We start from the raw sequence: 20,324 nt of genomic DNA, 5'->3' as shown, positions 1-20,324 counted from the left end.
ACAAGGACCGACCGCAGTCAAATTAGATTCAACTAAAGTTGGAGAAATAGACACCCGCTAGCCACCTTTATGCAAAACTAGTTACATGTCTGTCGGTGGAATCAGTCTCATGAACGTGGTCATGTAAGGTTGGTCTGGGCCGCTTCATCCAACAATACCGCTGAATCAAAATAAGACATTGGTGGTAAGCAGTATGACGATCACCGCCCACAACTCTTTGTGTTCTACTCGTGCATATCATCTACGCATAGACCTGGCTCGGATGCCACTGTTGGGAATGTAGCATGCAATTTCAAAATTTTCCTACGCTCACGCAAGATCTATCTAGGAGATGCATAGCAATGAGAGGGGAGAGTGTGTCCACGTACCCTCGTAGACCGAGAGTGGAAGCGTTTGTTAACGCGGTTGATGTATTTGAACTTCTTCTCATTCTGACCGATCAAGCACCGAACGTACGGCACCACCAAGTTCTACACACATTCAGCTCGATGACGTCCCTCAAACTCTTGATCCAGCAAAGTGTCAAGGGAGAGTTGTGTCAGCACGATGGCGTGGTGACGGTGATGGTGAAGTGATCCACGCAGGGCTTCGCCTAAGCACTACATGAATATGTCCGGAGGCGTAAACTGTGGAGGGGGCGCCGCACACGGCTAGGAATCAATGATGTGTGTTCTAGCGGTGCCCTCCCCCCCCCACACACATATATAAAGGTTATAGGGGAGGAGAGGTAGCCAAGGGGGCGCCCCAAGTAGGAGGAATCCTACTTGGGCCTCCCCAATTTGGCCTTCCCCCCTTCCATAAGTATCGAAGGGGGGAGGAAGGAGGAGGGAGGAGAGAAGGAAGGGGGAGGCCGAATCCCTCCCCTTCCTTCTCTCTTCCCCCCTCCCCCCCCCCCCCAATTCGGCCTACATGGGCATGCACTAGCCCCTTAGGGGCTGGTATGTCACCCTCTTGGCCCATTAGGTCCATGTAGTTTGTCGAGGGTTGCCTGGAACCCCTTCTGGTGACCCAATACGTACTCGGTACCCCCAGAATACTTCTAGTGTCCGAATACTATCGTCCTATATATGAATCTTTACCTCGCAACCATTTCGAGGCTCCTCGTCATGTCCGTGATCTCATCCGGGACTCCGAACAACATACGGTCACCAAATCACATAACTCATATAATACAAATCGTCATCGAACGTTAAGTGTGCGTACCCTACGGGTTCGAGAACTATGTAGACATGACCGAGACACCTCTCCGGTCAACAACCAATAGCAGAACCTATATGCTCATATTGTCTCCCACATATTCTACGAAGATCTTTATCGGTTGAACCGTTATGACAACATATGTTATTCCCTTTGTCATCACTATGTTACTTGCCCGAGATTCAATCGTCGGTATCTTCATACCTAGTTCAATCTCGTTACCGGCAAGTCTCTTTACTCGTTCCGTAATGCATCATACTGCAACCAACTCATTAGTCACTTTACTTGCAAGCCTTATTATGATGTGCATTACCGAGAGGGCCCAGAGATACCTCTTTGATACTCGGAGTGACAAATCCTAATCTCGATCTATGGCAAGCCAACAAACACCTTCGGAGATACCTGTAGAGCATCTTTATAATCACCCAGTTACGTTGTGACATTTGATAGCACACAAGGCATTCCTCCGGTATCCGGGAGTTTCATAATCTCATAGTCGGAGAAATATGTATTTGACATGAAGAAAGCAGTAGCAATAAAACTGAACGATCATTATGCTAAGCTAACACATGGGTCTTGTCCATCACATCACTCTCCTAATGATGTGATCCCGTTCATCAAATGACAACACATGTCTATGGCTAGGAAACTTAACCATCTTTGATTAACGAGCTAGTCAAGTAGAGGCATACTAGGGACACAGTGTTTTGTCTATGTATCCACACATGTATCAAGTTTCCGGTTAATACAATTCTAGCATGAATAATAAACATTTATCATGAATAAGGAAATATAAAATAACAAATTTATTATTGCCTCTAGGGCATATTTTCTTCACTCTGGCGGTATACCGAGATGTGCAATGAATCAAGAGTGACATGTATGAAAGAATTATGAAAGTTGGCTTTGCCACAAATACGATGTCAACTAAATGATCATGCAAAGCAATATGACAATGATAAAGCGTGTCATAATAAACGAAACGGTGGAAAGTTGCATGGCAATATATCTTGGAATGGCTATGGAAATGCCATAATAGCTAGGTATGGTGGCTGTTTTGAGGAAGGTATATGGTGGGTGTATGGTACCAGTGAAAGTTGCACAGCACAAGAGAGGCTAGCAACGGTGGAAGAGTGAGAGTGTGTATAATCCATGGACTCAACATTAGTCATAAATAACTCACATACTTATTGCAAAAATCTATTAGTTATCAAAACGAAGTACTACGCGTATGCTCCTAGGGGGATAGATTGGTAGGAAAAGACCTTCGCTCGTCCCTGACCGCCACTCATAAGGAAGACAATCAAAAAATAAATCATGCTCCGACTTCATCACATAACGGTTCACCATACGTGCATGCTACGGGAATCATAAACTTTAACACAAGTATCTCTCAAATTCACAACTATTCACTAGCATGACTCTAATATCACCATCTTCATATCTCAAAACAATCATAAAGAATCAAACTTCTCATAGTATTCAATGCACTTTATATGAAAGTTCTTATTATATCCCTCTTGGATGCCTATCATATTAGGACTAAATTTATAACCAAAGCAAATTACCATGCTGTTCTAAAAGACTCTCAAAATAATATAAGTGAAGCATGAGAGTTCGTCAATTTCTATAAAATAAAGCCACCGTTGTGCTCTAAAAAGATATAAGTGAAGTACTAGAGCAATATTGCCTAGCTCAAAAGATATAAGTGAAGCACATAGAGTATTCTAATAAATCATGATTCATGCGTGTCTCTCCCAAATGGTGTGCACAACAAGGATGATTGTGGTAAACTAAAAAGCAAAGACTCAAATCATACAAGACGCTCCAAGCAAAACACATATCATGTGGTGAATAAAAATATAGCCTCAAGTAAAGTTACCAATAGACGAAGACGAAAGAGGGGATGCCTTCTGGGGCATCCCCAAGCTTAGGCTTTTGGTTGTCCTTGAATATTACCTTGGGGTGCCTTGGGCATCCCCAAGCTTAGGCTCTTGCCACTCCTTATTCCATCGTCCATCAATTCCTTACCCAAAACTTGAAAACTTCACAACACAAATCTCAACAGAAAATCTTATAAGCTCCGTTAGTATAAGAAAATAAATCACCACTTTAATGTACTGTTGCAAACTCATTCTTTATTTATATTGGTGTAATATCTACTGTACTAAAACTTTTCCATGGTTCATACCCCCCGATACTACCCATAGGTTCATCAAAATAAGCAAACAACACAAAGAAAACAGAATCTGTCAAAAACAGAACAGTATGTAGCAATCTGTAACTCTCGAATACTTCTGTAACTCCAAAAATTCTGAAAAATTAGGAAAACCTGAGGAACTTGTGCATCAATCCATAGCCAAAAGAATCGGATCAAAAGCATGTTTCAATAAAATCCTGGAAATTATTTACTGGGCGCAAAAGTTTCTGTTTTTCGGCAGGATCAACACAACTATCACCGTAAGTTATCCTAAAGGTTTAACTTGGATAAAACACTAATTAAAACACAAAACCACATCTAAACAGAGGCTAGATGAATTATTTATTACTGAACAAGAACAAAAAGCAAAGAACAAAAATAAAATTGGGTTGCCTCCCAACAAGTGCTATCGTTTAACGCCCTTAGCTAGGCATAAAACACGAATAGATCTAGGTATTGTCATCTTTCGTATGCAATCCATAAGTGGCTCTCATAATAGATTCATATGGCAATTTAATTTTCTTCCTAGGAAAGTGTTCCATGCCCTTCCTTAACGGAAATTGGAATCTAATGTTTCCTTCTTTCATATCAATAATTGCACCAATCATTCTAAGGAAAGGTCTACCAAGAATAATAGGACATGTAGGATTGCAATCTATATCAAGAACAATGAAATCTATGGGCACATAATTCCTATTTGCAACAATAAGAACATCATTGATCCTTCTCATAGGTTTCTTAATAGTGGAATCTGCAAGAAGCAAATTTAAAGAACAATCATCAAATTCGCGGAAGCCTAACACATCACATAAAGTTTTTGGAATCGTGGAAACACTAGCACCCAAATCACACAAAGCATGGCACTCATAATTTTTAATCTTAATCTTAATAGTAGGTTCCCACTCATCATAAAGTTTTCTAGGGATAGAAACTTCCAATTCAAGATTTTCTTCAAAAGATTTCATCATAGCATCAACGATATGTTTAGTAAAAGCTTTATTTTGATTATAAGCATGAGGAGAATTGAACATGGATTGCAACAAGGAAATACAATCTATTAAAGAACAATTATCATAATTAAATTCCTTGAAATCCGAAAGAGTGGGTTCATTGCTACTTAAAGTCTTGACCTCTCCAATCCCATTTTTATCAATTTTTGCATCTAGATCTAAAAAACACTGAATCATTGGGACGCATTTTAAATAAAGTTGACTCATCTCGAGTCCCATCTTTATCAAGATTTATATTGGAAAACAAAGATTCAATAGGAGCCACTTCAATCACTTTTAGATCTTCATCATTATTCTCATGAAAACTAGAAGAACACGCTTTTATAAACCGATCCTCTTTAGCATGCATCTTAGCTTAGGTGGAATAGATCTAAGTTTTAAAGAATCAACATCAAGAGAAATTCTATCCACGTTCCTAGCCAAATCATCGATCTTGAGAAATTTTTCTTCAATCAAAGCATTGAAATTCTTTCGCAAACTCATAAATTCTTTAACACTAATCTCAATTAGAGGGCATCTTATTAAAATTTCCATAAGAATTGTTGTAGGAATTACCATAAATTGGAGGAATTGCTAGGAAACGGCCAAGGATTAAAATTACCTCTATACGCCTTATTACCAAAATTGTTCCTACCAACAAAATTCACATCCATAGATTCATTATTATTCTCAATCAAAGTGGACAAAGGAATATCATTAGGATCAAAAGAAGCACTCTTATTAGCAAATAATTTCATAAGTTCATCCATCTTTCCAGTCAAAACATTAATCTCTTCAATCGCATGCACTTTTTTACTAGTGGATCTTTTGGTGTGCCATTGAGAATAATTAATCATAATTTTATCTAGGAGTTTAGTAGCCTCTCCAAAAGTAATTTCCATAAAAGTGCCTCCCGTGGCCGAATCTAAAAGATTTCTAGAAGAAAAATTCAATCTAGCATAATTTTTTTGTATAACCATCCACAAATTCAAACCATGTGTAGGGTAATTTTGTATCATCAATTTCATCCTCTCCCAGGATTGTGCAACATGTTCGTGATCAAGTTGCTTAAAATTCATAATATCGTTCCTAAGGGAGATGATCTTGGCGGGGGGAAAATACTTAGAGATGAAAGCATCTTTACACTTGTTCCACGAATCAATACTATTTTTAGGCAAATATGAAAACCAAGTTTTAGCATGATCTCTAAGAGAAAACATGAATAGCTTCAATTTAACAATATCATTATCCACATCTTTCTTCTTTTGCATATCACACAAATCAACAAAGTTGTTTAGATGGGATGCGGCATCTTCACTAGGAAGGCCAGAAAATTGATCTTTCATAACAAAATTTAGCAAAGTGGCATTAATTTCACAAGATTCTGCATTAGTAGCGGGAGCAATCGGAGTACTAATAAAATCATTATTGTTGGTGTTGAAAAAGTCACACAATTTGGTATTATCTTGAGCCATCATGAGAAAGCAAGCAATCCGACACACGAGCACACAAGAAGCAAGCAAAGAAGATGAACGGAAGAGGGGCGAAGAAAAGGCAAATCTTTTCGAAAATCATTTTAGAGGTGGGGGAGGAAAACGAGAGGCGAATGTCGAATAATGTAATGCAAGAGATGAGAGTTTATGATGGGCACTTGGTATGGCTTGACTTGGCGTAGATCTCCCCGGCAACGGCGCCATAAATTCTTCCTGCTACCTCTTGAGATTGCATTGGTTTTTCCCTTGAAGAAGAAAAGGTGATGCAGCAAAGTAGAGTAAGTATTTCCCTCAGTATGAGAACCAAGGTATCAATCCAGTAGGAGATAACGCATAAGTCATCGAGTACCTGCACAAACAATCAAATAAACTTGCACCCAACGCGATAAAGGGGATGTTAATCCCTTCACGGTTACTTGCAAAAATGAGATCTGATAGAGATAGATAAATGGTAAAGTAAATATTTTTGGTATTTTTGGTTTATAGATCGGAAAGTAAAAGATTGCAAAATAGTAAATCAGAAACTAATAAGATGGAAAAGAGAACTTATATGATGGGAAAGAGACCCGGGGGCCATAGGTTTCACTAGTGGCTTCTCTCGAGATAGCAAATATTACGGTGGGTGAACAAATTACTGCCGAGCAATTGATAGAAGAGCGCATAATTATGACGATATCTAAGGCAATGATCATGAACATAGGCATCACGTTTGTGTCAAGTAGACCGAAACGATTCTGCATCTACTAATATTACTCCACACATCGACGGCTATCCAGCATGCATCTAGATAAGTTCATAAAGAACGGAGTAATGCATTAAGTAAGATGACATGATGTAGATGAATCAACTCAAGCAATATGATGAAAACCCCATCTTTTTATCCTCGATGGCAACAATACAATACGTGCCTTGCTGCCCCTACTGTCCCTGGGAAAGGACACCGCAAGATTGAACCCAAAGCTAAGCACTTCTCCCATTGCAACAAAAACCTATCTAGTAGGCCAAACTAAATCGATAATTCAAAGAGACTTGCAAAGATATCAAATCATGCATATAAGAATTTAGAGAAGATTCAAATAATATTCATAGATAATCTGATCATAAATCCACAATTCATCGGATCTCGGAAAACACACCGCAAAAGAGTATTACATCGAATAGATCTCTAAGAACATCGAGGAGAACATGGTATTGAGAACCAAACAGAGAGAAGAAGCCATCTAGTTACTAGCTATGGACCCGTAGGTCTGTGGTAAACTACTCACGCTTCATCGAAAGGGCAACGGTGTTGATGTAGAAGCCCTCCATGATCGAATCCCCCTACGGCAGGACGCCAGAAAAGGCCCCTAGATGGGATCTCACGGGTACAGAAGGTTGTGGCGGTGGAAAAGTGTTTTTGTGGCTTCCCCTGATGGTTTATGGGTATAAGAGTATATATGGGCGAAAGAATTAGGTCAAGAGACCCTCGAGGGGCCCACAAGGTAGGGGGCGCGCCCTACCCCCATGGGCGCGCCCTCCACCCTCGTGGCTGCCTTGTGGCTCCTCCCACTTCATATCTAAGTCTCCTGGTTTGCTTCTGGTCCAAGAAAGATCGTCGCGGAAGTTTTATTCCGTTTGGACTCCGTTTGGTATTCCTTTTCTGCGAAACTTTAAAAAGGGCAAAAAACATAAACTGGCACTGGGCTCTAGGTTAATAGGTTAGTCCCAAAAATAATATAAAATAGCATATTAATGCATATAAAACATCCAAAACAGATAATATAATAACATGGAACAATAAAAAATTACAGACACGTTGGAGACATATCAATTCCTATGCCTACCATCGGCCTTTCATTGAGCGTTTTGTGAATGATTGCTATGACTTTGAGGTAGATGCTTATTCTCTTGTCACACATATTTTCATAACTACCTCCCAATTGCATACTTGTCCCCATGATATCTTTACTTGTGCTCGATTGATATGCTTACATGCCATGTCACAATCCTTTGTCAAACCATATGCTTTGCATGATGACAACACTTGTTGGGTGAATCACCTCTTGAATGCTTGGTTTTGCACTAACGCTAACCACATTTGTTTTTCCATGTGTTTGTTGTCCTTACTCCTTTTGAAGGAATCACTAGACGGTGCGACATTGGAGAGTGCCCATTTGGAGCTTCAAGATGACGAGTACTTGGTGAACATCCACTTCTACACGGCGAAGCCATCTCTTTCCGATGGTGATTTGGTTTTCGATCCGACGTCGGATCTTTCCGAAGGGGGGGGTGATGAGGAGCATCCTACAAACATCGCCATGTCAAGGGACCGTTCGACGAGCGACACGTGCGACATCTACTTCACATACACAAAGGTGAATCATCTCCTTTACGCGTGTTCACTTGACCCATTCGAGGATGGTATACTACTTGACACTCCACTCGTGTGCATACATAGGTATTGTCGGAGCTCCACGAATAACGAGGAGGAATGCGAGTGCAAGTGTACAACTACCCCGTCAACGCGAGGGAAGCATGGAAGCGGAGACGGAAGAAGATGGATGTAACGCCCGGGTAATTATGCAATAGTAATCACGCTAATGGTGCCATGTCATCAATTTCTACTATGGATAAGTTCGCGTTGTTTCGAAGACGGTTCCGTTGTCATATTGAAAAAGAGTAAAAAGAAAAGGGCTTAAGCAAAAAAAATCAAAACAAAAAGGGCCCTGGCCCAACTGGGCCAACCTGCCCAGCCGGCCCACCTCTCCCTCTCCCTTATTCCTCACTCCCCCAAAATATCTGGATCGATCCCCACTCCCCCCCCCCCACACACACAATCGGGAGCTCCTATTGGGCGCCTTCGGCGCCAACGAACGCAACCGGCGCTCACAGGCGCGTCTGTGTGGGCCGGCCCAAAGAACAGAGCGCACGCATAAAATCTTTGCCGAAAATGGCCGTCGCGAGGATTCGAACTCGCGTCCATGCTCTCCTATACATGCGGCCTAGCCACTCGACCACCTACCTGTTTTGTTAATGTTAGCAGCGCGGAATCTACAAGAACTAAATACTAGACGCGCTATTTATTGTGCATTAATAGTACCATTTAGAATTTTCAATTATTTGAAAACATGTTCACATATTTCAAATGAAGTTTACGAACATGCTAAAAAAAGTTCACGAAAATGGAGAAAGTTCATGAATTCAAAACAAGTTCATTTTTGAAACAAGTTAAATGAAAAAAAATGCAAATATGAAAACAGCTTATGATTTTGAGAAAAAAATTGAAAAGAAAATCATGAGTTTGAATAAAGTTCATTGATTTTTTAAAAAAAATCAAGGGATTTTAAAAAAATTCATCGAATTTGAAAAAAAATCATGAATTTTTAAAAAAAGTTCAAGAAGTTTGAATAAAACTTTATCCAATTTGAAAAAAAGTTCATCAGATCTAGAAAAAGTTCATCCAATCTGGAAAAAGTTCATCGAATTTGAAAAAAAGTTCATTGGATTTGAAAAGTTCATCGGATCAGGAAAAAGTTCATCCAATCTGGAAAAAGTTCATCGAATTTGAAAAAAAGTTCACCGGATTTGAAAAAAGTTCATCGGATGCGGAGAAAGTTCATCCAATCTGGAAAAAGCTCATCGAATTTGAAAAAAAGTTCACAAAATTTGAAAAAAGTTCAACGAAAATGGAAAAAGTTCATCAAAATCTGGAAAAAGTTCAACAGAAAGTAATTTAATTTAGCATTGTAATTTATAAAAAAGAGTTTATCGAATTTGGGAAAAAAGTTCATCAATTTTGAAAAAAGTTCATCAAAATTGAAAAAACTTCATCATATTTGAAAAAAAACATCAAAATGTAAAAAAAGTTCATCAACTTTTTTAAAAAATATTCTAATTTGAAAAGTTCATCAATTGAGGAAAAAAAGTTCACGAAAGTTGAGAAAAATTCGCGCATTAAAGAAAACAAAAAAAATGAACAGAAAAGGATAAAAGAACAAAACGAACTTATGATCTTTACCTACTAATAAACCAGCTATGGCTTCTGGTCGTCCGTCGTGGTTGTTTTGCAAAAAAGACCCTCGGTTTACAGAAAATCAACCCACAATCCTCAAGTTAGTAAACCCGAACCGGTGCGTGTGAGATCAAAGAAAAAAAACAACCACCCGCACGATCCTGCTTCCCCCGACACCTCCAGCGCGCCGCCGCCTCCTTCCACGCCCCACCCCGCCTCACCGCGCACCGCCGGCCGCCGCCACAGCGAGCCGCTGGCCGTCGCCCACCCCGCTGGCGCGCCTACCCTAACCCAAGTGCCCCCACACCCGCAGCCTTCCTCTGCCGGCGACCCTCGGCCTTCCACCGTGACGACGAGGAACTGCCGGATCTCGACGGATCCGGTGGGGAATGGCGCGCAGGCGGTGAATATGAAAGGAAGGTGGCCGGATCATGGAGCTCGACTGCTGGCCGGGGTGCCATGGCATCGGGTAACTGCGAGAGAGGAGAGGCGAGCGGAAAGAAAAGGGAGGACAGGAGGAAGCAGATGGGAGGCCGGAGGGAGAGAGAAGAGAGCGGTGAGGCATGGCGGCGGTCCTGTTGCTGCTGCTTGCCGATGGTTCGCCGGCCATCGGCCGAGGTGGGACTCGGGTGCGCGGAGGCGTCAGGGATCGAGGAGCTCTCCTCCCTCGCGGTTGGAGGCACTCGGGGTCGTTCCGTCATCGCCTTCGTCGGCCTTCGTCCGTTCCCCTCGCGTGCCTTATCCCCTCGGCCTTCTCTCTAACGATTCTTTCCCTGATCTCCTGGGCTGTCTGCATCTTCGCCATCTCCTAATTCCTCTCTTCCTCACACGTAAGCTACATCCCCTCTTCCTTCCCCATTAATTTGCTACCTTTGATTAGATTTGTCTGGTTGAAATTGGAGCCTCGTGTAATTTAGTGTTGATCTGAGCACAAGGTTGTATTCAAGAGAATTTTCGATGGTTGCGGCTGCTGCTGCTGGATGCAGTTGTTAGAATTTTAAGGGAATTTAGTGTAGAAAGTTAGACAATTCTGTACCAACAGGAAGGAATTCTAGAACCATATCTTCTTCTGCTTGCTGCACTTTCCCAAAGTTTGTTTCCAAATAAGCACACACACTGTCGATGGGCACTTGCGAAATCCTGATTCCTGGCTATTAAGTAACGATCCATCTGCGTACACTGAAAACTGATTTCGAATAATTCATGAACAGCGCCCTTACTTAATTAGCAACCAAACCAAACCAGACATATATTATACGTTAGCTCCACCATATATATATTGCTTTTTTCGTGACCGTGAACAGTAGGAGCTCTGCTTTTTCAGTTAAGAAGGGGGAATGGCTGTACAATGGGCTGAGGAAATCAGCTTACAGAGTTAAAACACACTCACAAAAGTGACAGGAGGGAGACCCCAAACTATGTACATCTCCAGATCCTGTCAAAACACTAAAGCGATCACTCCCGAAAGGCCTCCCTGTAGAGGCGAAGATCATCACAAACCAGCTGATAAACTGCAACTGGGTCACAACTCTTACTTTTGGGTTTCAGTGTTCTGCAGATGAATTTCTGATGCCTTGCACTTCTAGGAGTTGTGGTTTATCTATGCAAACATGAACCTTAGATAAGTAATTGGTGTTCCATTGATGTGTCTAAATGATAATGAAATATAAAATTGAATTGTGCAAGTGAATTGATGATTATACATGCTTCAGTTTCTGAAGATTGGGAAGTAATCCTCGTGACATTTCCATGCAAATCTTTTTAAATCCACTTTTGGGTGACTCATTCTTTATTATATTGAACTTAAATTCACATTTCCGTGCCGAGATTTGTGAAGTTCACTTTTTCTTTTCTGGGTGTAGCATCTGCAGGCCTACATGCAATCATTATTTTTGTTAAGCAACAGAATGCTACAGTTATGTCCAGAGTTACAGGCGAGGGGCGAGGAGAGTTGGTTTATGTTGGTATTCAACTGGTTGCTTCTTATGGTTAGGTACGTCTATATAAAGCTCCCATGTATTTCGCTACATTTGCCTAAAAAGTGTATCTGTTAGAGTACGTAATGGGCCTAATGGGCCCGTTAGTCTTAGGGTTAATTAGAGATAAGGGTCGCTTGCTTAGGGGTCAAGTAAGCCTTGCTTGGGAGTCAAGTAAACCTCTCTATATAAAGAGAGGAGATGTATCAATATAATCAAGCAAGAATTAAGAAGGAAATCCCTTCCCTCTTGCCCGGTCGTGGGAAAAAGGCCCCCGGCGGCCCTCTCGCGCCCTCCTTCTAGCAGCGCCATAACAATTTGGTATCAGCTAGCTTCGGTTCGATCATGTCTTCACCGCCGCCAAGCCCGTCTCTTCCGCTGCAAGTCACCTCGTCGCCTTCGGCGACCACCAAGACCGTCGCCCCGCTCCTGCCCGCGCCGGGATCCTCCGTCGCGCCCGCCCCCGCCGTCCTCACCCCGGAGGAGGTGTTCGGGGTGCTGCGGGACCTAACCCAGGCGGTCCAGGAGATCCACATGTTCTTGGCCAGGTCCTACGGGCCGCCCCCGGCTGCGCCGCCCATCGCCGTCCCCGCGCCGCCGTGGCTGCCGCCGCACCTGGCGGCCTTCGCCATGCTCGCCGGGCCGCTGCAACTGCCATCCATCGCCACCACCACCTTGCCCTGGCTGCAGTGGCAGCCGCCGCTCCTAGCGGCCTCCGCCGCGCCCGGCGCTTTGCTGCAGCAGCCGCTGCCGCTGCCCGGCGCGACACCGCAGCAGCCGCTGCAGTTGCAGCAGCCACCGCCGGTCAGCTCCGCCGCCCAGTATGGGATGCCCTACGACGGGACTGCGACGACCTTGTTCCCATCAACGCCGCCGCCATCCCAGGGCGTCCACATCCAGCAGATCAAGTCCCCGCTGCCGCCATCACCGCTTCCGTCTTGGATCGCTACCCGCCACGTGTCGGCGGCGGTGAGGCTGCAGGCTGCTGCGCGCGGCCTCCTAGCGCGTCGGCGTGTGAGGGAGATGCGTGGTCTGCAGCTGCCGCTCCTCCAAGTTGCCCTTCGCTGCGCAAAGGACCTCGATCTCGTCCGCTCCGTCGGGGATCTTGGGCGTGTGGTTTCCCCCACGGGCGGCGGGCATGCTGTTTTCCCCGTGGGCAGCGACCTCAAAGTCTGCGACATCGACGGTTGGGGGGGCGCACCTCTCCTCGACATTCTCCATCATAATCCCTCCACTCTTCCCTGTGCAGTGCAGACCAACAGCCATACACATGCACTCCTTTTGTCCAGGTGGTGTCCATGGGATCCAGGTGGCTATACACGTGCACGTCCAAAATAAAATGTCCCAGTCTATTTCAGGTTGAGAGTAATAACACAAGCCGAGATGTAAAAGGCTTGTTTTTAGGTGTTAGATTTGTGTTGCGTCGAGTCATGGTTATAAGTTGGTTAGGCTGCAGCTCGAGGACAAGCTACATGTCTAGGTGGGGTGTAGTGTTAGAGTACGTAATGGGCCTAATAGGCCCGTTAGTCTTAGGGTTAATTAGAGATAAGGGTCGCTTGCTTAGGGGTCAAGTAAGCCTTGCTTGGGAGTCAAGTAAACCTCTCTATATAAAGAGAGGAGATGTATCAATATAATCAAGCAAGAATTAAGAAGGAAATCCCTTCCCTCTTGCCCGACCGTGGGCAAAAAGGCCCCCGGCCGGCCCTCTCGCGCCCTCCTTCTAGCAGCGCCATAACAGTATCCGTGTAGATTTTCAGTTCAAAGGTTTGCATTAAGTATATTTTCACTCCATGCGCATGATACATTTCTTATCACCCAATGTACTGTTTAGGGGAAACCGATCCTTCTAATCTGGCATTCTTTTGGTCTGCCCTGCTTTAGGTAGTTCATGCTGACTCCTTAATTCTTTACTGATAATGAGCTATTCATGGATCTAGCAACTGACTGTATTTGCTTTTGCCCGAGATCATGGATACTTTTTTCATGAGATCATGGATACTTGAATGCCCTTTGTTGACCATATACGGTTTCTGATTGTTTTCTTATGTTTATGCCTCTTCTGAGCTTGTGGAACCCATTTATTTTCTCAAAGATCACTTGTGCCTACTAAGTCTTGGGATCCATTTTTTTGTTCCTATGGGACCAATCTGTAGGAGAATGCATGCTCCCGAGCCATAGAAGAAACCAGCAGGTGGACAAAGTTGAGGGCCTGAGGCAGCAATAGTTCTTCAAAGGCACTGGGCAATAATTGATTGGTCGAAGGTACCATTTTCTGTCGAACTTCAGTTGTCAGGGAAGAAATTGTTTCTATATGTGCCTTTGGTTTTCTTTCGCTTAGGGAGATCATACAGTTCTTATTTCAGGGCAATAGATTCTTCGGCTAGATAAGAAAGAGCACTCTGATTAATTAGATCAGAAGTTGCTTTTTCCATCGAGCTTCAGTTGACAGGGAAGAAGTTGTTTATGTCTATGCCTTTGCTTTTATTTTACTTAGGGAGTTTGCATAGTTTTTTTCAGGGGAAGAGATTCTTCAGCTAGATGAGAAAGAGCACTCTGATTAATTAGATCAGAAGTTGCGTGTGATGATGATTGCTCGTGTAGACTACAATGGCACCAACCACCAAGCGAGGTCATCAGTGAGGCGCCGTTGGATATGAGTAAAGCTTCTTGACCTATATGATTCATGGTTTGGCATGTTTGCTTCATCGGAGTGCTTTATGTACTTAGTCTGAGATGATTGAGATCCTTAACTTGCATTGGTTTATTTTTGCCGCATCTCCTGAAATACATTAGTGAAAGCTTAGCAGTGCTGATCTTCTAAACTTGAAGTTAGGACTTGCTTAACCTCATAATAATTTAGTATTGGAGAGTGCAGAAATCATTTTGATGAAACAATGAACAAGAAACTTGGGGCACTCTGGGTAATCAGCTGATCTGACAGGAGTGGTGACAGTAGCAGCAGCATGTCTGATACAAGATCCCAGAATAGTGATTGGAGCATTAAAGCCATGGTATTATTCTCTTTGGATTTTTTTTGCATGTCCTGCTTTGCTTAGACATTTAAATGTGTGATTTGTTTCTACCAGGTGGTATTCATTTTTTTCTTTCCAGATACACTCTTATATCATATATACTTTTTAGTGTTCTTGAAAGTGTTTTGTTGGTTGTACAAGGAATCGACGAAACAACGTCATTTCATCAAGGAAGGGGCTGTACTTTCCTTACAGAGCACGGCTCATTATGCGAGGCGTCCGTCATTGCAACATCTTGTCCAGGCAAATGATCCCCTTCTACTAAATTGAACTTATTGGCATCCAACTATATGTGATACCCACTTCTCCATAAATAGAAGTCATTTTACAAGCATGCAGTCCTTATTATTTTTCACAAGGGACATCCTTTTAACAGTTTCCCCCCTTCTTTGATGATGCAGGCTAGCTCATTCATTAGGGCTTACCCAGCTATGCTTTTTTTTTCGTGATTGGATTATATGCTACTCGGTGTTGAAGGTTTGTTCATGCCAAAGTTAAGAAATCTTGTGATGTTACCAGAGATTGTCCATTTACTCATTCTGCATGAGATGATCAGGGTTTGATTATTTTTATCAGCGTACTTTTGTACAGAAAATAACCCAATGGCGCTTGCCTGTTCTCTTTACTTATGTACCTACACAATAGTGCTTTATTAATTTTGTTGTGCAAATAATCAGTCTTTATGTTTATGAGAAATGATAATGACTCGCACCATTACCATACTTGCTGAAAGTATGTTTTGCTACAATACAATCCTATATTTACCTCGTGTTATGGTTTCATTCAGGTATAGCTTCCAAGTACCAAGTACAGGGCATGTCCTTAGATAAAAATAATTTAATTCTCAATTGTCATTGGGGCTCACTAATTTTTAAAATTGCTAACGTATTATAGTAATCAATTTCAAAATATGCAGAGTGTTAAAGATAGGCCCATTTGAAATTAGATATAGGCATATTTTTGTGAGCAAGCAGGAAGTTTATTAAGATTCATATATAAAGGTTACAATAATGTACTTCCTCTGTAAACTTTTATAAGATCGTTTAGATTAGTGATCAACACGACCAGTCTAGCACTCTTCCAATCCAAAAAAGACCAACACGTCCAAGCTATATAAGGTCGGCCCATCCACGCAGCTCCACCAAGGTCCAAGTGGGCTCCTAATCAGCCTTTTCATGTTATAATTTACTCATTAAAAAGATAGTCCCACCTCGCTTTCTAACACTGAATCTCATCAGTTTAAATATGTGAGCAAGTTACTTATGAATAAGCCTTCTTGGGAATTAAATAATTGAAGGGTGAGGCATCGATCTGATGGAAAAACAAAAGAGAGGGGCGAGCTCAGGCAATTATACGTGAAATGAGCAACATTCAGGAACAAGCTTTGTTGGGAAATTAAAATAAGTACGGATGGAAGAGGCATGCATCTGGTGCCTTTTTTTTTGCGGTAATGCATCAGGTGCCTGAGCAACATTCAGGTTGTGGCCCGCACAATTAAATAAGATGAAAGGAGTAAGGACATGCAAAATTATACGTAAAATATAGTCCAATACTCTCTCCATGAACCAATAAGTTCGTACATTTTTTTAACGGCTTACTGATTGACACTAACTATATGCCCATTTTGCATGCCGAAGTCATATGTAAGAGTATCATACGGAAAACATTATTCAATGATGTGCAAACCATATTTTGTAGTTTTGAAAAATTCTGAAAAATACGAGATGTTAGGGAGGTGATGTTTTATTGTCACGCGAAATTTCAAGTTGAAACACATTGCGAGATGTGAGCTACGAAAAAGACAAAATCAGCCCTGAATAGTGACTTTACTGTCCGATACTATTCAACGCTGATTTTTTCTTTTTTGTAGCTCACATCTCACAATGTGTTTCAACTTGAAAATTTTGTGTGGCAATAAAACACCATCCTCTTAACATCCCGTATTTCTTTCAGGTTTTTTCGAAACTTTTTTCTCTCATAGTTTTCACCGGTTTCCACTGAATGTTGATTTCCGTATTATATTCTCCCCAATGTAAGAAGGCCTCAAGTCCCTCCAGCGAAAATCTAAGCTCAATCGCAAGTTCCCGTACACGGCATTGCCGCGCAACCAAGCTCATCGGCTTGGAATTGAAAGACATGAATAGTTAGACCACATGACCATCGTTGATGATGGTGGCGTACGGAAGTGGCAACACGAATGGGTTGCTTGGCGCATACGAAGATTTTTTTTCTCCCGTTGCAACGCACGGGCATGTTTGGCTAGTCTAAATAAATGAAGGAATGGAAGTTTAATTGCAGAAGCTGGACCGTGGCGTGATGGAAAGTGTATAACCCTCACAGTGAAGGGGGCGTGGGTTCGATCCGATCTGCCTGCGCATTTTTTGCGTTTCTGGAATCAGAGAAACAATTGCAAAGTGGGCCATTTTTTGCGTTTCTGGAATCAGAGAAACAATTGCAAAGTGGGCCATTTTTTGCGTTTCTGGAATCAGAGAAACAATTGCAAAGTGGGCCGAGCCCAGTCAACGTGGCTGCAGGCGCCCGTTAGCAGAATCCACACTAACGGGCGCCTGCAGCGCCAAATAGGAAATCCCGGCACGATCCCCATCTCTCCTCTCTCCCCCTCGAACGGTTCTGGATCGGGGCGTCTGGCCACGCCGCCGCCGACGTCCAACCCCGGCGCAACCACGCCGGCGCCACCTCACCGTCCCCGTTGTCCTCCCCGTTGCTGGATCTGGATTGGGCCGTTCGCCCCCTTCTCCCCCGATCTGGACGCGCCGCCGCCCAAGGACCTCATCGAAACCAGCGCCCCGACGCCAACTATCATCGCTGCTCACCACCACCTCGTCGGCGTCGCCTCGTCTTCGTCCTCCTCCCCATCGGACGCCCCCACGCCTCGACGCCCCCTGCTCTCCAACGCCGGTGAGGCCCCCCGGCCTCCTCTTTCCCCCTTGCCCCGTACAGCCGCCTGTCGTGCTCCCGGCCTCGCCGCGCCTACACGCCACGCGCGCGCGCGAGCTCGCGCCTCGCACCGTGGCCTCATCCTCGGCCGTCACCCGCCTGCGCCCACGCGCCGCTGTCGCCCGGCCACGCGCAGGCCGCGCCACGGCCGGCGTCGCCGCCCCCTGGTGGCCTCGGGCGTGCACGGGCGCCCACGCCCGCAACGCCCCTGCGCCCGTTAACCCGCGTGGCCTCCCGGGCCACTTACTAGTGGGGCCCGCCCCTGTTAAAAAAAGAACAAAAAGAATATGTATAAATAAAAAGTAATAATAATAATAATAATTAAAAGTAATTAATTAATTAACTTAACTTAACTACTCCTGTTAATTAACCTAATTAACTTATTAACTAATTAAATTATTATTAGTGTTAGTTAATGACAATCGGGACCCACATGCTAGTTTGACCAGTCAAACTGACTATTGACTGATGACATCATGATGATGTCATGCTGACACAGTAATGGCTTTTATCTATTTAAATTAATTCTGTTAATTCCAAAAATAAATTAAAACTTTGGAAATTAATAGAAACTAATCCGTAGCTCGGATGAAAAAGTTTTATACATGAAAGTTGCTCAGAACGACGAGACGAATCCGAACACGCGGTCTCTTTGCCCGCCACACGCCCCTAGCATAGCAAACAAGCAAAATTTCCCCTCCGTTCCGTTTGCCCGAAAATGCCAAACTTCGGGAAAACATTCCCGGATGTTTTCCCCTTCGCCGGTAGCGTGTAGCACCGCGCTAGAACACGTCTAGCTCTCTCTGTTGTCCTGTTATGCTCTTGCTTGCTATGTATTTACTATTTCTTCCCCCTCTTCTCTCCGGTAGACCCCGAGACCGATGTTGATACCACTGTGATTGACTACGTCGACGACGACCCTCCTTCTTGTCTGAGCAACCAGGCAAGCCCCCCCTTTGATCATCCCGATATCGCCCATTCTATACTCTCATGCTTGCATTAGATTTTGCTACTGTATTTGATTGCTCCTATTTTGATGCATAGCCTGCTTTTGTACCTGCTTATTGTTACCTACCTGCTTATCCTAAAATGCTTAGTATAGGTTGGCTAGTGATCCATCAGTGATCCCCACTTGTCCTTGTTGCCCCTGGTTCATCATCGACGACTCGATCAACGTGATCGACGACCAGAGCCCCACACCTCACATCACATCACGCCCCTTTAGTTGCTCGACTCTGCAGAGCTACTATCGAGTGCCGAGGGTGATCCCTCATAACGCACTCCTGATGATAATTCTGTAGTGTAGCTATTCGGTCGTGGTCATCGAGGGTGATTTCCTCTTTCACCATTCCCGATACGGCTCTGTCGTTCAACACCTCAAGTGTGAACCTCGAGGGTGGTCCCTTTTACGTTCACCTTGATGATTACATTGAGTGGAATCCATCGGGGGTGATTCCTCGGGTTTTCCCCTTGATGTATGGACACACGGTTACATTGACTTTACTTGAGACCTTAGTGAAAGTCGGGCATGCCCGGAGAACACCCGCAAGATAATGACGTGACACGGCCGGGCATTCTGGGCCCTTGTTGTAAGTCCACGAGACGGGGCGACGGGGTCACTTCGATCATGAGTCTCTGCTCGTCTCCGCAAGCTAATAATACACTATGGTTTGGGTACTTGTTCTGAGTTGGCCTTTGGCCTTTACGCACCAACCATCACGGGAGAATAGTTATGGGCCTCGACATCGTGGTATCAGCCGAAGCATTGTCAAACGTCCAGTTCAGCATTGCGGCACGGCCTGGTCGGCGCCCCAGTGGAGGTGGCCTGGATCGCCCTGCGCGCAACGATCCCAAGTGCAATGGGCGATGGGCCCAGACCCCGGAGTGCTTAGGATGTAGACCGGCGGGGACCTCTCTGCTGAGCCTAGGTAGGGCTGCGATGTGTTGATCTTCCGAGGCCGATCATTGACGCAGAAAGGTGTGTCCGGCCAGAGTGATCAAGCGTGTTGGAAAACATGGTGCACCCCTACAGGGAAGATTATCTAGTAATAGCCGTGTCCATGGTAACAGACGTTCAGACTTATATCCTGATCTTATACAACTACAAATGGATACTTGAATATGTGGCTTCGGGATTGCTTTCTCGCAGGGAGTCGAGGAAGGATCTCTGGGCATTAATGTTACAACATGTTTGATAAATATAAATTGCTATTCTTTACTCTTCTACATGCTGCAAGATGCTTGGAGCTGCTTGAAGATGCTAATCTTTGTTAGGCTAGGCCTTCCCCTCTATTCTAGCATTCTGCAGTTCAGTCCACAGATACAACCCTTCCATTTGATACCAATGCATACATAGTATAGATCTGATGCTTGCGAGTACTTTGGATGAGTACTCACGGTTGCTTTGCTACCCCTTTTCCCCCTTCTTTCTTCTTTCCGGTTGATGCAACCAGATGGTGGATCCTTGGAGCCAGATGCCACCGCCGAT

The 20,324-nt window shown here is 43.8% G+C and overlaps 1 long non-coding RNA gene across 2 annotated transcripts; it reads left to right on the top strand.

Annotated features, from left to right (window-relative positions):
• The first annotated feature begins 11,539 nt into the window (after window positions 1-11,539).
• Window positions 11,540-15,302, top strand: LOC123155676 (uncharacterized). Of its 2 annotated transcripts, XR_006477572.1 has the most exons (4): window positions 11,816-11,863; window positions 14,000-14,108; window positions 14,210-14,857; window positions 15,020-15,302. It is a non-coding gene; the product is annotated as an uncharacterized lncRNA (long non-coding RNA). The 2 variants fall into 2 exon arrangements; XR_006477571.1 differs by having other exon boundaries at window positions 11,540-11,863; window positions 14,000-14,857.
• The last annotated feature ends 5,022 nt before the right edge of the window (window positions 15,303-20,324 follow it).

Source organism: Triticum aestivum, chromosome 7B, assembly GCF_018294505.1.
Source record: "Triticum aestivum cultivar Chinese Spring chromosome 7B, IWGSC CS RefSeq v2.1, whole genome shotgun sequence".
NCBI classification, from domain to species: domain Eukaryota; kingdom Viridiplantae; phylum Streptophyta; class Magnoliopsida; order Poales; family Poaceae; genus Triticum; species Triticum aestivum.
This window is presented reverse-complemented; position numbering and strand designations above follow the sequence as displayed.